This window comes from Equus caballus, chromosome 14 (genome assembly GCF_041296265.1).
Source record: "Equus caballus isolate H_3958 breed thoroughbred chromosome 14, TB-T2T, whole genome shotgun sequence".
NCBI lineage: Eukaryota > Metazoa > Chordata > Mammalia > Perissodactyla > Equidae > Equus > Equus caballus.
This window is the reverse complement of record NC_091697.1, coordinates 35,969,740-35,986,861: the sequence shown is the minus strand read 5'-3', so window position 1 is coordinate 35,986,861 and position 17,122 is coordinate 35,969,740. Positions and strand designations below refer to the sequence as shown.

The window sequence follows — 17,122 nt, the reverse complement described above, 5'->3', positions numbered from 1 at the left end:
CTAAATAGGTAGTCTTGATATGTAGTAGAGCAAGCCTTCCCACTTGGTTTTCTTTGTTTTCTTCAAGAGGATCTTGGCTGTTTGCATTTCTTTATTGATTTTGGAATGAAATTTGGAATTTTGGCTTATTGAGTTTCCCAAGATCTCATTGAGATTTTTAGTTTTCCGACATAGAGGTCTGCATATCCTTTATTACATTAACTCCTAGATGTTTTATGTTTTTGATGCTATTGTTAATGGTAATTTAAATTTTATCATAGTCTTTGAATATGTAACAGTAAATCTCAAGAGTCCCTGACCCCAAGAACTTCCAAGCTCTTGGGGTTGGGGACAGACCATAAATGGTTTTAATGCCAAGTGGAATGGATTGGTTGTGATAAAGGTAAGCAAAGGCTACCATGGAAATACAAATGGGAGGAATTAGCCCATTCTGTGGGGTCACGGGGAGGGAGGAAGGGAAAGGCGTGCTAAGTGTTGAAAAATCCATAGGAGTTAGCTCTTGAGTGGGGGAGGGGGGGAGTGAGCACACATTTCACATACACATTTCAGGATGTTGACATGGGCCACTTCTTGCTGAAGTGTCAAGTGAGGGGCCAAAGCAATAGATTCAGGTGCCAGCATGTTTATGAAGCAAATTCTCCCACGGGCATAACTTACCAAAGGAATGTGAGCAAACTAGTTCCAAGACTCGTTGACCCCTTCAGCCAGACGAGGTTACCAAATGGTGTAAAAGTGTGAGCAGAGAGAGGATTTGGGAAAGGTTTCTTTGGAGGGAGCTGTTGCTGTCCAAGCAAAGGAGGCATCACAGAGGATGCTCTCTGCTTCCACTCTAGTCTAACGGTGGTGAGATCTTCCATGGGACCGTTCACAGAGGTTGAAATGTGTTCCATGCATAGGCTGGTGCCTAATGCCCACCTGAGAGGGTGAAAGCAACCTATGGCCACAAAAGAGAAGCGGCTGCCTTGGGATGGATGAGCACTGCTAGCGTTTGTCAAAGGAAGCAAGAGGTAGGTGTGTGTTTCCCACGGAGCAGATGTGTGCCCCATGGGAAACAGGGCTGGCCCCCAGTTTTCCACAGTCCTGTAAAATAGGCCTAAATAGAAGGGCAGAGGGACCTGGCAGTAAGAAGTTGGAGGTAAAAAACCCAATTCTTAGGGTCACATGTGATCACCTAGAACAGAGATGCATCTACCTAGGTCATTGACACCAGAATTAAGAATCTTCAGGGGCCGGCCCTGTGGCCAAGTGGTTAAGTTCACACGCTCCACTTCGGTGGCCCAGGGTTTCACTGGTTTGGATCCTTGGCGAGGACCTGGCACCACTCGTCAAGCCATGCTGGGGCAGCGTCCCACATGCCACAGCCAGAGGGACCCACAACTAAAAATATACAACTATGTTTCAGGGGGCTTTGGGGAGAAAAAGGAAAAATTTTTTTTAATTAAAAAAAAAAAAGAATCTTCTAACAATCCATGGAGGACCACCAGCTTCTTGCCACAGTTGATCACTATAAAAAGCCAGCTAGCTTCCACTAGTTGAGAGATCAGTAGTCGGTGCTGATTGTTCAGACTTTACCAATAACTAGTAACCAATGTGGAAGCAGCCCGTGCACACTGCAACCAGGACCCCCTTCTGAGTCACTGCATGAACTAGTTTCCTGGAGCAATTAGTGAATAGTGATATCGTGGGTCCTCTTCCATCAACTATATCACTTTCTGTTATATATCCATATATCCTTTTCAATAAACTGCTATTTAAAAAGAAAAAAATGTGCACTAGGCACTAGGAGAGAAAGATTCAAGTTTAGCCATCTGCCAGATCGAGAGAAGTTGAAAGCCACCAACAAGTAACAACTGCCAGGTCCCTGACCTGTCCTGCTTCAGGTGGCTTCCACCCAGGCCGGGTTTGATGCAGCAGCTGGTGCACAGGGAGAAAGTGATGGGGAAAGAGCAGAAATTGACCACAGGCCTTCACACCTGGAGAGAACTCTCACTTCCTGAACGGAGATTGAGACATTTAATTAATCTCTTGACTAGACACATTCTCATTACCAAATCAAGACCATGATTTGTGACTTAAAGTGAGTAGGACTGCCCTTTAATTAAGAAGTCTTGAAATCCGTCCAAGAGTACATTGGAGGGCAGGGAAGAATTACCCCTTCTGAATAAAAATTTTAAGGGCTAGAGGGTGACAAAATCAGATTGTGTTTTAATTACATCACAAATCTTGCTAGGTACCCCCAGAGTGTGAGGTACATGCAAGAAACAATAAGCAATACAATTGTGATTGGATCTTAGATTTACAGAGGGAATGTAGGAAGAGATGAAGTAAGCTGAGGTCTGTTCAGGAGTTGAGGAGAGACTTTCCACGTCATGCTAAGGAATTTGGACTTTAACAGGAAATGGAGCAACACTGAGGAGTTTGTGCAGGAGAGTAATATTTTTGGGCATTCACTACGTTCTAGGTTCTATATTAGGTTGTTTACATGAGTTATCACAGTTAATCCTCACAAAAACCCTGTGAAATAGATGCAATCGTTATCTCCACCCTAAAATGAGAGAACTGAGGTGTAGAGAGGTCAAGTAACTTGTCTGGTGTTAAACAGCTAGTCAAGAGCAGAGCTTAGATGCGACCCAGTGTCGGGGTTGGTTGCGTATGTCCCTCACCACACTGTACCCTGCTTCCTGTCAGACTAACCATATCGGAAGAGGTAATGAGTTTATTCAAAGAGCCACCTCTCTGTGTCTAGAACTCAAAGTCCCCTGGTCTCTCTTTGGAAATGAATACATTATTATTATCTTACCTGAAATACCTATATAAACAAAAAGGAGCAACACTTCGGGAATTTTCCCTGTGAGCACTCTTTGATGTCTCTGCCCGGTTCCACAAAATGAGAAAGTTTGCTTTGGGTCATAGACTTCAGAGCACAGTATGGAAAATTGCCTTTTCTTAAATAGGAAATAGAGGTGGTGGCTAAGAGAGGAGAGTCTGGAGTTATTCTACCTAGGTTCAAAGCCTGGTTCTGCCACTTCCTTGTTATATGACTTTGATCAAGTTAGCCAACCTCTCTGTGCCTAATTTTCCCACTTAATAGCAGTGATCTCATAGAGTTTTGTGAAGATTAGATGTGTATATATATATATATATATACCACAGAACAATGCTTTGCACAAGGAAAGCAGCATTAACTATCATTGTTGTTATTATTGTTATTATTTTGGTTTATCATGCTTCACTATTCAAAGATTAATACTAAAGATACTAACCATCAGTCAATATTTATTGAATGCATAGTAATAGTATCTGTTAGATTCTAGGTACGATATAAATGAATTAAAACACAATTTTTACAGATGCTAGTTAGATACAAATGAAACAGAGCATAATTCCTGGCTTCAAGCCTCTCATGACCCAGTTAGATAGATGGACTATTATACTTATACTGCCTTGTTGTAAAGCTGCTTTGTGCATATTATCTCCCCTGCTTGATTATGAACTCTTTCGTGGTATGAGCCAATGTTTATTCCTCTTTGAACCCCTCACCAACTCTGCCGTCCATTTAGGATGTTGTATATCACAAGTCTTCAGTAAATGTGGTTGAGTGAACACGAAGCAACTGAGAAACAAATTTATAGGACCGCACCTTGATGCAGTGGTACAAATGGAATGAGGTCATGCTTAATCACTCTCCCTCGTTCACAGATAACTTTATCCCTGGCTCACTGAGTTCCTCTCCACCTCTGCTGCGTCCTCATTCCTGGTGACTTCAACAACCGCATAGATAATGCGTGTTTTTTCTCTTTTTCTTTTTTTTTAATTGCAGTGAAATTCACATAACATAAAATTAACCATTTTATTTATTTATTTATTTTTTTAAAGATTTTAATTTTTCCTTTTTCTCCCCAAATATTCTTACATAGTTGAATATTCTTTGTTGTGGGTCCTTCTAGTTGTGGATGTGGGACACTGCCTCAGCGTGGCTTGATGAGCAGTGCCATGTCCGCGCCCAGGATTCAAATCGTCGAAACACTGGGCCGCCTACAGCGGAGCACGCGAACTTAACCACTCGGCCACAGGGCCAGCCCCCAAAATTAACCATTTTAAAGTGAACGATGCAGTGGCACTTATATTCACAATGTTATGCAACCACCACCTCTACTGAGTTTCAAAACATTTTCAGCACCCCAAAAGGAAACTCCGTACCCATGAAGTAGTTGCTCCCCAATCTCCTAGTTTGACCCTCTCACTTAAATGATCTTTTCCTCCATCCCACCTACACTCATAGTTACCTCTCAAGTTGTCATTAAACATCAACTTTCAAAACCTCAATTTTGAGCATCTTTCTCTCTGATCACTCCTGCAAACATTCTGGTTCTTTTTTTTAAAAAAATATTTTATTTTTTCCTTTTTCTCCCCAAAGCCCCCCAGTACATAGTTGTATATTCTTAGTTGTGGGTCCTTCTAGTTGTGGCATGTGGGACACTGCCTCAGCGTGGCTTGATGAGCAGTGCCATGTCCGCGCCCAGGATTCAAATCGTAGAAACACTGAGCCGCCTGCAGCGGAGTGCGCAAACTTAACCACTCGGCCAAGGGGCCGGCCCCTGGTTCTTTTTTTTATAAAGCCTACACTCACATGGTCTTCTCAGCATTAAGCTTCCGTCCACTGACCCTACCAATTCTTTACATACCCCTCTTATGTCCTCACATCTCTCTTTACCCACCATACATTCTATAGTCTACCATTTAAATTTCTAACACAAACATTCTTAACTCCTCCCTCCCTCCCCCGCCATCTGCTCTACACCTCCACTTGAGCAGCTGATATTATTGGATAAACCCCACAACCAGCCACAAATCTCCAAGCTTAGGCCTCAGCCCTGCTCCACAAACCCACCGTATTGCCCTAATAAGTTTGTTCTGTACTCTTCAGAGTGGCTCACTCTGCTTTCTTCTCCAACCTCCAATACCACTCTCTCTCTCTCTTTCTCTCTCTCTCTCTTTCTCTTGTCTACTCTCTTTCAGGTGAGTAGCTAGCTGAGAAAATAGAAATGATTGATCAAATCCCTCATCTTTCCACAGTGAACCTATCAGCCTCTGTAGTGATCTTCTGAGCCTTCCTTCTTGTATAATGGGAGACGGTTCCCCGTTCCTATCAAAGATTTGGTCCTCCACTAGGAATCTGAATCTCAGGCTCTCTTGCTTTCTCAAGAACTTATAACCTGCAGCAATTCCCTTTCTCCCCAGTACCATCAACTTCTTTTCCTACTGGATAATTGCCACTAGCGTACAAACGTACTTAGGATGGCAATCTTTAAAAACATCCCTCCATGCCCAGCAACCATCACCCCCACTTTACCGTGAAAATGTTCTGAAAAGTTGTCTATAGCCCCTGTCTCAACTTCCTCACTCTCCATTCTCCCCTCAACCCACTACAGTCAGAATTCCACCACAAACACTTCACTGAAGCTGGTCCTAGCAAGGTCACCAAAGACTTGCTCATTGTCAAATCCAGTGACCCCTTGTCAGTCCTCATCTTCTTGGCAGCATTCCAAAGGGTCTATCATCTACCCCTGTCTAAAACACTTTCTTTTCTCGTTTCTGCGTTACATTGCTAGGGCTACTGTAACAAATGACCACAGTTGGGTAGCTTAAAACAACAGAAATGTATTCCCTCATGGTTCTGGAGGCTAGGCACCCGAAATCAAGATATTGGCAGGGCCATGCTCCCTCTGAAGGCTCTAGGAAAGATTTTTTCCTTGCCTCTTCCTACAATTGCCTTCTCCCTAGTCCTTTTCCTTTCATTTTTGCTGTCTATAGCCCAAAGCTCAATGAGGTTTTTGCAGCTTAAATCAGACCATGACACTGCAAGTTTCAAAGCCTCCCAAGAGCCCCCTTACATTTGGAATAAAATGCGCACTCCTGTTCTTAGCCTGCAGGCCCCTGCTTGGTCAGGCACTGCTGCCCTCTCTGCCCTCGCTCCTACCACTCTCTTTCTTGTTCTTGCAGCTCCAGTGATGACCTCACCCCTGCTTTTCCAAGACAAACCAAACCTTGTGCCTGCACCAGGTTCTTTGTACCTGTTCATCCTCATGTGAGAAATGGTATCAGAAATTCTCCACTCTCACATCTTCTTCTCATTATTCAGGTCCCAGCTCAACCATGACCTCCTCAAAGGGTGCTTTCCTGAACCCTTATTTAAAGTTGTCCCCCAGTTACTTTCTATCATACTGCCCTATGTTTGTGTGTGTTTTTTTCAATTTGTGAGAAAGATTGGCCCTGAGCTAACATCTGTTGCCAATCTTCCTCTATTTTTTTTTATGTGGGATGCTGCCACAGGGTGGCTTGACGAGCGATACTAAGTCCGCTCCCAGGGTCCAAACCTGTGAACCTGGGCTGCCAGAACAGAGTGCGTGAACTTAACCACTATGCCACCAGGCATATGTGTTTGTGTTTTATTAGTATTTACCACTATTTGGAAATATCTTATTTGTGTGTTTGTTTATTTAAACAGAGACCTTCTCTGTCTTATTTACATTTATATCCTCAGTGCCTATAATGGGTGTCTAATAATGGTAATTATCCAGTATATATATTTTTAATGAATGAATGAATAAAACTGAGTGAATAGACAAGTGAGGTCAATCATAGATGGTTGTTTGGAGGTCAGTTTTAAGGCATAGTTTGAAAGTAGGGAAGATGATTAATTATTAGAAAGAAGAAAGGACATTTTTACCAAAGAAAATGAGATATTCAAGGAAATGATCCAGTCTTGAACAAGTGACAGACAGATGCTGGTAACTATACTAATTCAAGTGATACAGAAAGTCGGTCAGGGCCAGCCCAGTGGTGCAGTGGTTAAGTGCGCACGCACGTTCTGCTTCAGCGGCCTAGGGTTCCTCAGTTTGGATCCTGGGTACGGACATGGCATCGCTTGGCAGGCCATGTTGTGGTAGGCATCCCACATATAAAGTAGAGGAAGATGGGCATGGATGTTAGCTCAGGGCCACTCTTCCTTAGCAAAAAAGAGGAGGATTGGCAGCAGTTAGCTCAGGGCTAATCTTCCTCAAAAAAAAAAAAAGAAAGAAAGAAAGTTGGTCAATACAGGACTAAAATTAGCTTATCAGAGCAGGGAGTCATCATTTGGTTAAATGTATTGAATGTCAACCTAAGGGGTTTAAATTAATTTACGCCTTCAACAAATATTTAGACTTTCTACTGAGTGCTAGGTACTATTCTAGGTACTTTTTATACAATAATGAACAAGAGATATAATTTCTGCCCTCAGGTGTTTATAATCTAGTGGAAGATTAATATCAAATAATATTCCATAAATATCAATACAAATTGCCAAAGTGGGCACTGGGTTAATATTTTGGGCATATTAATCAATGTGGGTTTTTTTTTTTTTTTTAGATTTTTTTTTACTTTTTCCTTTTTCTCCCCAAAGCCCCTCCGGTACATAGTTGTATATTCTTCGTTGTGGGTCCTTCTAGTTGTGGTATGTGGGACGCTGCCTCAGTGTGGTTTGATGAGCTGTGCCATGTCCGCGCCCAGGACTCGAACCAACGAAACACTGGGCCCCCTGCAGCGGAGCACGCGAACTCAACCACTCGACCACGGGGCCAGCCCCAATCAATGTGGGTTTTGTCACCAGTATTTCCCATTCCCCTTTGGCCCTTATGTATTTATTCCTTTCAGTATTCTGTATGTAATGACTCAGAAAAGGTATGACACAGCAGAATCCAATGTATAACTAACGGGAATTTTGTCCCAGCTCTTGAGTTTCAAAATCCTGGTTTTCTGAAGGCAAAGATTATAACTTCTGGCATGAATAGTGATTTGGGAAAATACTTGATGAGTCAGAGCAAGGCTTCCTGGCCCAGAGGCGAGCAATATTTCCACAGGTTGAAGGAGAGAAGAGTCAGAAGCGAAGTGATCAGAGTATAGGTGCTGCTAGGTCTCTGGGAAAGGGAGCCCCCATCCCATCTCATTGCCCAGGGCGTCCTCCAGTGGATGACAGAAGACCAAGATAGGCTTGTGGTGCACGAGAGCACAGGAGAACAGTGCTCCCCTTCTCCAGTATGGCCCAGCAGGTTGACCAACCTCAGACTAGAAACGGCATTATGATAGGTCTAGGCACTTGGCCTTTGAAGCCTCACAGAGTTGCCTGTGCTTCTTTTTGGTATAGAAAAGCAAAGTGATCCCAGGGCAGAGAGGAGTAATACTCCAAAGAAGCATAGTATTGTTTTACTGACAGCAAATCTGTTGTTTTCCAACAACAACCAATTCTTTAATTCTCTGATACCAACAAGGTGTCCAACAATATAATTCTGATGCTAACTACGCAGAGGTAGTACAGATCCACAAATTAAGGGCTCAGACCCACAAAAAAGCCGCCATTTCACATGCCAGCCACAAATGGAGTTCCCAAGCTACCTGCACCTGCCCAGTTGACTACAAATGTGGGAGTTCCCACAACCTCACCCCTAGCTTTGATAACTCACTAGAATGACTCAAAGAACTCAGGAAAGCGCTATACTTACCATTACAGTTTTATTATAAAGGATACAACTGAGAAACAGCCAAATGGAAGAGATGCACAGGACAAGGAAGGGAGGGGGAGTCCACAGAACTCCTCTGCCCTCTCCAAGTACACGCCCTCCCAGTACAGTAATGTGTTCACCAACCTGGAAGGCCCCCAAACCTGGTTATTCTAGAGATTTTATTGAAGTCTCATTACGTAGACATGAATGATTAAGTCATTGTCCTCTGGTGATTGAATTCAATCTCTAGTCCCTCTTCCTTCCCCAAGGTCGGGGGATAGGACAAAAGTTCTAACCTTCTAATCATGTGGTTGGTTCCTCTGGTGACCAGCCCCCATCCTGAAGCTAGCTAAAGGCCAAGAATCACCTCATTAGCATAAATTCAGGTATGGTGGAAAGGGGCTTGTTAGGAATAACAAAAGACCTCTATCAGGAAATTCCTGGGGTATCAGGAGCTCTGTGCCAGGAACAAGGAACAAAGACCAAATATATACATTTTTTACTATATCACACATACGGTGTGTAGGGGAGGAAGACATTTCCTCTTCCCAAATGGGGGGTTCGTCTGGCCAGAGAATGAATTAAATTCACATGAGACAGAATAGCATGAGAAAATTAAACAAAGCTTTATGAGGAACCATGACCCGGGGCCTTTCTTCCCGAAGGAAGAAAGGACACCCAAGAAGTGGGGTGCACATAGTGGTTATATACCCCCAAACAGGGTGTTTCACATGCGATTGAAATGTCCCTCCCACAATAGTCACAAGATTGCCCTGTCGGCACAGTGTTTGATGGACACAGCAGGTAGTGGTCGGCTATCTCGGTGGGCGTAGCAGGAGGCAAGTCGATTGTCTGGAGCTGGGCGGTCACAGGTGAGCGCAGCAATCAGTTCCTAGCCTAAGGAAAGATGCTTAATCCTTAAAGAAATGCCAATGTTGGGAGGGGGAGGGAAGTCAGTTACAGGAGGTTACCAGACTAGCACAATAAAATGCAGATTTTAAGTCCTTGCCTTTGGTATTGATTAAGAGTTTTTAGAGAGAAGGTCATCTCCTTTCTTCTTCCTGGTACAGAGAGGGAGGCACCTTTACAGATAGAGATTTACCTTACAAATGTAAAGGTGTCCTAAGGAAGGGCAAGTTCCATTCCTCAGAGCCTCCTTCCCTGTCCCAGTTTATCAAAAGCAATCAGCCTCAAATAATCCTGATGCCAAAGAGACATATCTTGGGGTGGCCAATTTCAGGTCCCCACAGGTGTCAGAAGGCCCCAGAGAATTTTCCACAGTTCAGCATGGTGCAAGAGCTGCAAAATGGATTGTCCCACCCCTAAGGGGTATGTGGAAGGAACAAGGAAGAGCAGCGCCTGGAAGGCCCATAAATGGAAGCCAGGAGGTGACAGCAGAGGCCACTGTAGGCTGTTACTGGGAAATTGAGGGGTCAAGGGACTTTACAGCAGAGATCAGCTTTGATGGATGACAATCAAGAACCACATTCTCCCTCTCCTAATGTCGTGGCACTCAGTGAGCTCCCTGGAAACTAGATGAAACTCCAGGAGGAAAAGGAGGGGAGAATACTGACTCCAATATTGTTTTCAATTCCTCGTTGAAAGGAGGCTTAAATTATTAATTAAGGTGAGTTATTTAAAAAAAAAGTTAGAGTTTTTGTAGACCTGAGTTTCTTCAACACAAATAATCCATAACCAACCTATAAATAAAAATTGGGGTGAATTTATTATGAGCCAGAGTGAGGATTATAACCCAGGAAGGCCTTAGAAGACGTTCCAGAGAAGCATGGGTTTCAGTGCAGTCTTATATCTTTTTAGAACAAAGAACATACACTAAACACACCCAGGATACATTTTCATCAAAATTTCAAAGTGGTACTCAGTTGCAAATTAGCAGGTCAACATTATCTTGATGTTCAACTAATCCAGGCGTTACCAATAAGGCGCAGGAGGGGAAGTATGCATTCTTATCTTAAGAGAGTGCATTCTTTACTTTGGATGTTTAATCAGATGTACAATGTATGCTTGATAGGCCATAAGTCAGGCTTTTTAGTTCAAGCTGAATCAGTTTTGAACTCGAACCCTGTATTCGTCAATATGTGAAAATCTCTTGTCAGTTTGTAGATTGAGATCCATCTCCGTACAAAACTACAAGAGATATGTGGAATGCTATTGGATGCTTTTTAAATATCAGTAGGGGCTGAACCCAACCAGCTAGGAAGAATACAATAATTTAAAAATAATTCAATTTAGAGGATAATTTAAGAAATTAAATGAATCCAGTCATGAAGTGAAACAATGTGGGTGAGAGGTTACAGACTCAAATTTGACTAAAATTAGGGAAATGGATATGAGACCCTTTCTGGTGGTGGAATCCCTGCTATAATGAACATGAATAGGCCTCAGTGTGATGGGAGAACACACAGTCCTGAGTCTCAGCCAAATCCTAGGTCAGTTTGTATCCTCAGTGCCCTCCTCCCTGAAAGATAACCCTAAATTGTTTGGTATGGTGTAATCTGCGTTATCTGTCCATTTTAATTCCAGGAAGACTTAGAATTGAGAATAAAGATAATGGAGTAAAGGAGGAAGAGGAGGATCAAGGCTGCCCCAGGGAGAGAAGCCCAAGGCCTTCTGGCCTACCTGCCATCTATACCAGCCTCCAGGAAGTATAGGACGTCCTGACCTGATTCATATCTAAAGTTGTACAACCACACGATAACCAGGCCCCACCTGCCCTGGCACCATTTTAAGGACTTTTTTACATGATCTTTCCTTTGTTTTGTAAGAAAATAACTCACATATCTGTGCCTTATAAATTTAACCCTACTGCTAACCCATTGCAGCTCTTCACTGCCCACGGGTCCTGTCCCCATGCTGCAGCCCTCCACTGCCCACGGGTCCTGTCCCCATGCTATTCTCTGAATAAAAGAGCACTACTACCAGAACTTGAGAGTCCACAAAATCTTTCTTTCTACTCCTCACCTCCCTGAGCCCACATCAATGATAACTGATTAATTTGAACTTACTGTAGTAATCGTAGTAAGCAGAGGAATAAGAGGGTATGCTTGCTGTTTACAATGCTTGTAATATTTCGGAAAGTTTAGCATATTAGCAAATCAAACCAAATTGCCTTGTGATTTCAATTTATATTATGTAATTGAATAATTGATTAGACTTATGAGTTTAAGTTCAATTAATAGGAAGATTTTACTAAATGTGAAGACAGTATTGGAATATTTAAGAAAACCTAGTATTCACCATATATAGATGTTTAATAAATTACAGTTACATTATTTTTGCTAGATAATTGAAGGACTTAAAATAAAAACAATTACATTACATTTATAAGTATAATTTAAAATGTTTAAGAAACTAAAATTAAGTTTGTAAATAGGCTCACACATTAATTAAAGTCCACCTTAAACATATTTGTTAAAAGTCTTGTCTATCTATAAATAGAACAATGTGATTTTAACTTTGAGTTTAGAAGCTTAAGGATGAATAGATTTTTAATCTTATGACTGAAAATTTATAAACAGAAACCTCATTAAATTGGAGTCGGGAGGCCAAAAAGGGGAGCTCTCATCGCTACATCAATAGCAGAGCCCAACGGGAAGAAAGACTTCCTTTTCTTGACCAGCAAGAACCTCAGCCAATGAGAAACTGTCACAACTCAGCCAATGGAAAGCCCCTACCCCTCAACCTCTTTGTTTACAATTGCCCTCCCAACTTCATCTTCCCCTGTATGAAAGAGTTTCTCCTCCCTTGCTGCTAGGGGACTTGCACGTGGCTTGCCATGGTTGCAGACCCCAAACTGCAATTCTTTGCTGATCCTGAATAAACCCATTTTTGCTAGAGAAATAACTGGCCATCTGTTTGTTTGAGGTCGACATTTGGCTCCAGCAAAGACACCCAACGACTCTGAGACTGGTGAGCAAACAGGTGTGGTACCCACAACACAGTCCGCTGCTCTCGCTGCTTTTCTCATCACCCTAGAGTGTGAGGGGAAGTCTTTCTCCTGGATCTGAGCTTCTGCCCTTTTTGTGTTTTGGGGCTCTTCAGGCTTTTTATTTAAGATCTATTTTAAGGCTTTGTCCTTTTCTGGTTAGGTCTTGTTTGTCTGTGAGTAGTCTTTCAATTGGGCCTGACTCTTTGAATCGGGCTATTTCTTTGAACTGAGCTAGCCTTCAGTTCCATACTGGGGACTGGTTAGCCTCTGGTCCAACTTTCAGACTATTCATTGGAACTGTGCCATCCAGCCTTACCCTGACTCCCTAGGGAGCAGGCTGTCCCTTGGAATTGCATTGATCACCCTTCGGTTTGATTCCTTTGGGAACTGGGCTGTTCTCTGGAACTGCGTTGATTCAATCTTCGGTCTACCTTAATGAAGTTGGACTATTCTATTGGAACTGGCTGGCACTAAGCTTGCAGGCTGTTTGAGCTGTTCAAGCTGTTTGAGTTGCAAGCTAAAGCTGTTGGAGCTGTTTAGGCTGTTTAAAATTATCCCTTTGCTCTAGAGAAAACCCTCTAAGAAATGGGATCTCAGTTATCTAAATATTTTAAGGGCACCCCCTCTGCAGGGACCCCTGCTGGTTTTATGTTTAAAAATCACGGTCCTCCCTCATGCATATTTCTAACTAAATGGACGGTTTCAACCAAAAGTAATTTAGAATATCAATGGCCATGATGGGGAACTTTTGAATTACCCAAACTATTCTTTTTTTTTTCTAAGATTGGCATCTGAGCTAACATCTGTTGCCAATCTTCTTTTTTTTTTTCCTTCTTCTTCTCCCCAAAGGCCCCCAGTACATAGTCATATATTCTAGTTGTAGATACTTCTAGTTGTGGCATGTGGGACGCTGCCTCAGCATGGCCTGACAAGCAGTGCCATGCCCGCTCCCAGGATCCAAGGATCCAAACCGGTGAAACCCGGGGCTGCCAAAGTGGAGCTTGTGAACTTAACCACTTGGCCACTGGGCCAGCCCCACCCCAAACTATTCTGAGAACCAAATTGGACAACTATATCTCTGTTTCCCAAACTGAAGGGCACGCCTAGTTTGATGGGTGTTTTGAGTCTTCCAAACATTATCAGGAGTCTAAAATGCTTCTTTTTTTTTTTTTTTTTTTTAAAGATTGGCACCTGGGCTAACAACTGTTGCCAATCTTTTTTTTTTTTCTGCTTTATTTCCCAAACCCCGCCGGTACATAGTTGTATATCTTAGTTGCAGGTCCTTCTAGTTGTGGGATGTGGGACGCGGCCTCAACGGCCTGACGAGCAGTGCCATGTCCACGCCCAGGATGTGAACCCTGGGCCACTGCAGCAGAGTGCGCAAACTTAACTACTTGGCCATGGAGCCAGCCCCTAAAATGCTTCTTTGCAAAGTAAAATTTTAAGATTAACTGAGGCAAACAAACAATTAAAGAAAGATAACATGGCTTCTGAAGCCTCAAGCTCCTCTTCTCCGGCGCCATCTTGTACCTCTCCTCCTGCTTCCGTGTCTCAGGCTCCACCTCTGGAGCCACCTCCTTCCCTTCTATACCACCTACACCTCCTCTGTACTCTCAGTTCCCCCATACTAACACTCTCGTCAAACTTTCCTTTTCCCCAGAACCTCTCCCTACTCCCTCTTTAGAAGAACCTGTCCCTTTAAAATTAAGCCTTCTGAGGATCCAAAGACTAAACTTGTAATTTTTTATATTCCTTGGACTAACACTGAGCTGCAAGCCGTAATCAAAGATTTTCCCAAAGTAACTGAAGATCCTCACAGATTTGCTGAGGAATTTAATATAGTCATTCAAATTTATCAAACTTGTTTCTCTGACTATATCAGCTAGTTCATATGCTTGTCAGTGAAGGCCAGGCCCAGCGTTGGATGAAACTCGCTGGTTGGGAAAATCCTGAAAGGTCTCTAGATTTACAACCAGGAGACCAACCTGCTGACCTGTTGTATGATCAGGCTTGGGCAACTGCTAGACGACTTCATTGGGCAACTCCTAGGGCTGTCCCAAAGGCTTTTTTCTTTTCTTTTTTTTTTTTTTGAGGAAGACGGGCCCTGAGCTAACTTCTGTCGCCAATCTTCCTCCTTTTGCTTGAGGAAGAGTGTGCCTGAGCTAACATCTATGGCAATCTTCTTCTGTTTTGTATGTGGGACTGCTGCAGGAGATCATAGCGGCATTCTTGCTAAGCTTTAAGCCTAGGAAAAACAAATTCCAAATGGGTAACTGGGAGATTTGTGAACTGACACCAGATTGCTTGCGCCTTGGATTCAAAGGCCGGAAGGGAATATCTCATGGAGCATGAAGACAAGGGGCTTAGGAACACCGGGCCCTTGCAGGGACAGAACACCGTCTGCATACCTTGCTGATTGTCCTTAAGATACTCCCCAAGGGAATGACCTGGGATGGGCTGGTGTGATTTGGGGAGATGAAGAATAGAACCTTTGGGCTTTGGCTTGCGTGTCCCTGCAGGCATGAGTTCCGGCTATTGTACTTGCTTGAGATTCTTCACCTGCAAATAAATATGTGGCGATCCGAGGGACATCACCTCAGTCCTTGAGGCTGATGGTCCCCCGTCCCATTGAATAATATAGATTGTGTTCTGTTTATTAATTCCGTCCGCCCCTTCAGCTGGCTGCCTAGCTGGTCTCGGCAGCATGGGACGCCTGCCACGGCATGGCTTGATGAGCGGTGCATAGCTCCCCACCTGGGATCTGAACTGGTGAACTCTAGGCCACTGAAGTGGAACATACAGACTTAACCACTATGCCACCAGGCTGGCCCCCAGATTGTTTTTAAAGAAAATTCTGGTCTTCCTTCAGATGTTGATTGTACCTGGTAGCTTTTAACTCTGTTTATTAATGAGCTGAACTGAGACCTTTCCCTTTTAGTAAAAGGTCCAGGATGGAATGGGAAACTATGTCCACTCCAGATTTGGTTAATATGGCAAACCAGCTCTCTTGTACTCTAGATGAGTCACCCCCCAAAAAAGACCACTAAAATTCTTAGTCTTCAACTCCAGCAAATGAAGGCCCTTAAGCAAACAAAATTCTCCTAGTTTCTGGTGTTACTGCAGAAAGCCAGGACATTGGAAAAGAGATTGTTACAAATTTAAGTGCTTCAAGTGCCTTCAGCCCTCTAACCAGCCTTTCCAATGTCCTCCAAATTCTCAATGATGGGGCTCCGAGGAACTCTGGGGGCTCTTCCCAATCTCCCCTCTTAATTGGCTTGGAGAAACATTTCTCCAGATTGGAGATGAATCTCTTTCTGTCCTAAGTGACACTGGAGCCACACTCTCGATGCTCAATCCCACCACCATAAAGCAGCCTCTCCCTCGGAGTACGAAAATAGTTCAAAATAGTGGGGATTTCTAATAAACCTCAAAAAGTTCCTATCTCTGCACTATTCCCTGTTGTTTAGGCCCTTTGAGAGACACACACCCTTTTCTCCTTAGTTCCTCCACCCCCATCCATCTATTTGGCCGAGACTTCTTGGAAAAGTATTGTGCTGGAATTTCTTTCTCCTGACAGGGGGAAATAATTCTAAATTTGACAGTAGCCATCAAAATGGCCAACCAGGTGAATTAAGTGACTCTTTGACATCTTTTATTTGCTCCATCTTTGACGACGCTAGAGCTGATTCTGTAAACACTTATCATTTGTCCTTATTGGATCAGCTACGACCCTCCTTATGGGCAAAATCTCCAGCTGATATTGGTAAAATTCACAGCACACCTCCCATCAAGATTCAAATAGATACCTCGAAACCTCTCCCCAGAATTAATCAATACCTTGTAAGTAAAGAAGCCCTTCAAGGTATAAAGGTATAAAAATAAGAGATTACAAGACTAGTCCCCGTAATACTCCCGTTTTACCTGTGAGAAAACCCAAGGACCAAGGAGAAAACCCAAGGACCAAGCGTGAAGGTTTTTTCAGGACCTCTGAGCAATAAACAACATCGTCATCCCTTGATGCCCTGTTGTTCCTAACATTTATACGCTACTAACATCCATTCCCACTGGAAGTGAATTCTTTACTGTAATTGATTTATGTAGTGCATTCTTTTGCATCCCAGTGGATGAAATTAGTCAATACATTTTTGCCTTCACTTGGGAAGGAAAACAATTCACCTGGACAGTCATGCCTCAGGGTTTTACTGAGAGCCCTTCTTATTTTTCACAAATCCTGAAGGCTGATCTGGACGATGTAAAATTCCCTAGGGGTTCTACTTTGTTGCAACATGTGGAGGATTTGTTTTCTCACTCTCCTTCCTGTAGCTCCCCACAGGAAGACAGCATCCACTTGCTAAAGCTTTTAGCCTTAAAGGGACGTAAGTTCGCCAAGGAGAAATTGCAGTTTGCCCAGGCCTCCTGAATTCTCATCACACTCAACATTTTTCAGTCAGCTGCCTTAATTCTATAGAATCCTTTTGCTAACCGCTCTTCAAATAATTGTTTTATGTTGTAATAAGCTTAACTCTGCTACTCTTCTCCCGTTCATTACCCACAAAGTCCCTCACAACTGCTTAATGCTGACGGATCCCCTTCTGGCTCCACATGATGATGTGCAGGAAACTCCTGTGGGTAA

The 17,122-nt window shown here is 43.1% G+C and overlaps 1 long non-coding RNA gene across 1 annotated transcript; it reads left to right on the top strand.

The window, feature by feature from the left end:
- Positions 1-740: 740 nt before the first annotated feature.
- LOC138917271 (uncharacterized) lies at positions 741-12,401 on the top strand. The gene is made up of 3 exons (XR_011425035.1): positions 741-1,007; positions 6,004-6,098; positions 11,085-12,401. It is a non-coding gene; the product is annotated as an uncharacterized lncRNA (long non-coding RNA).
- Positions 12,402-17,122: the final 4,721 nt, after the last annotated feature.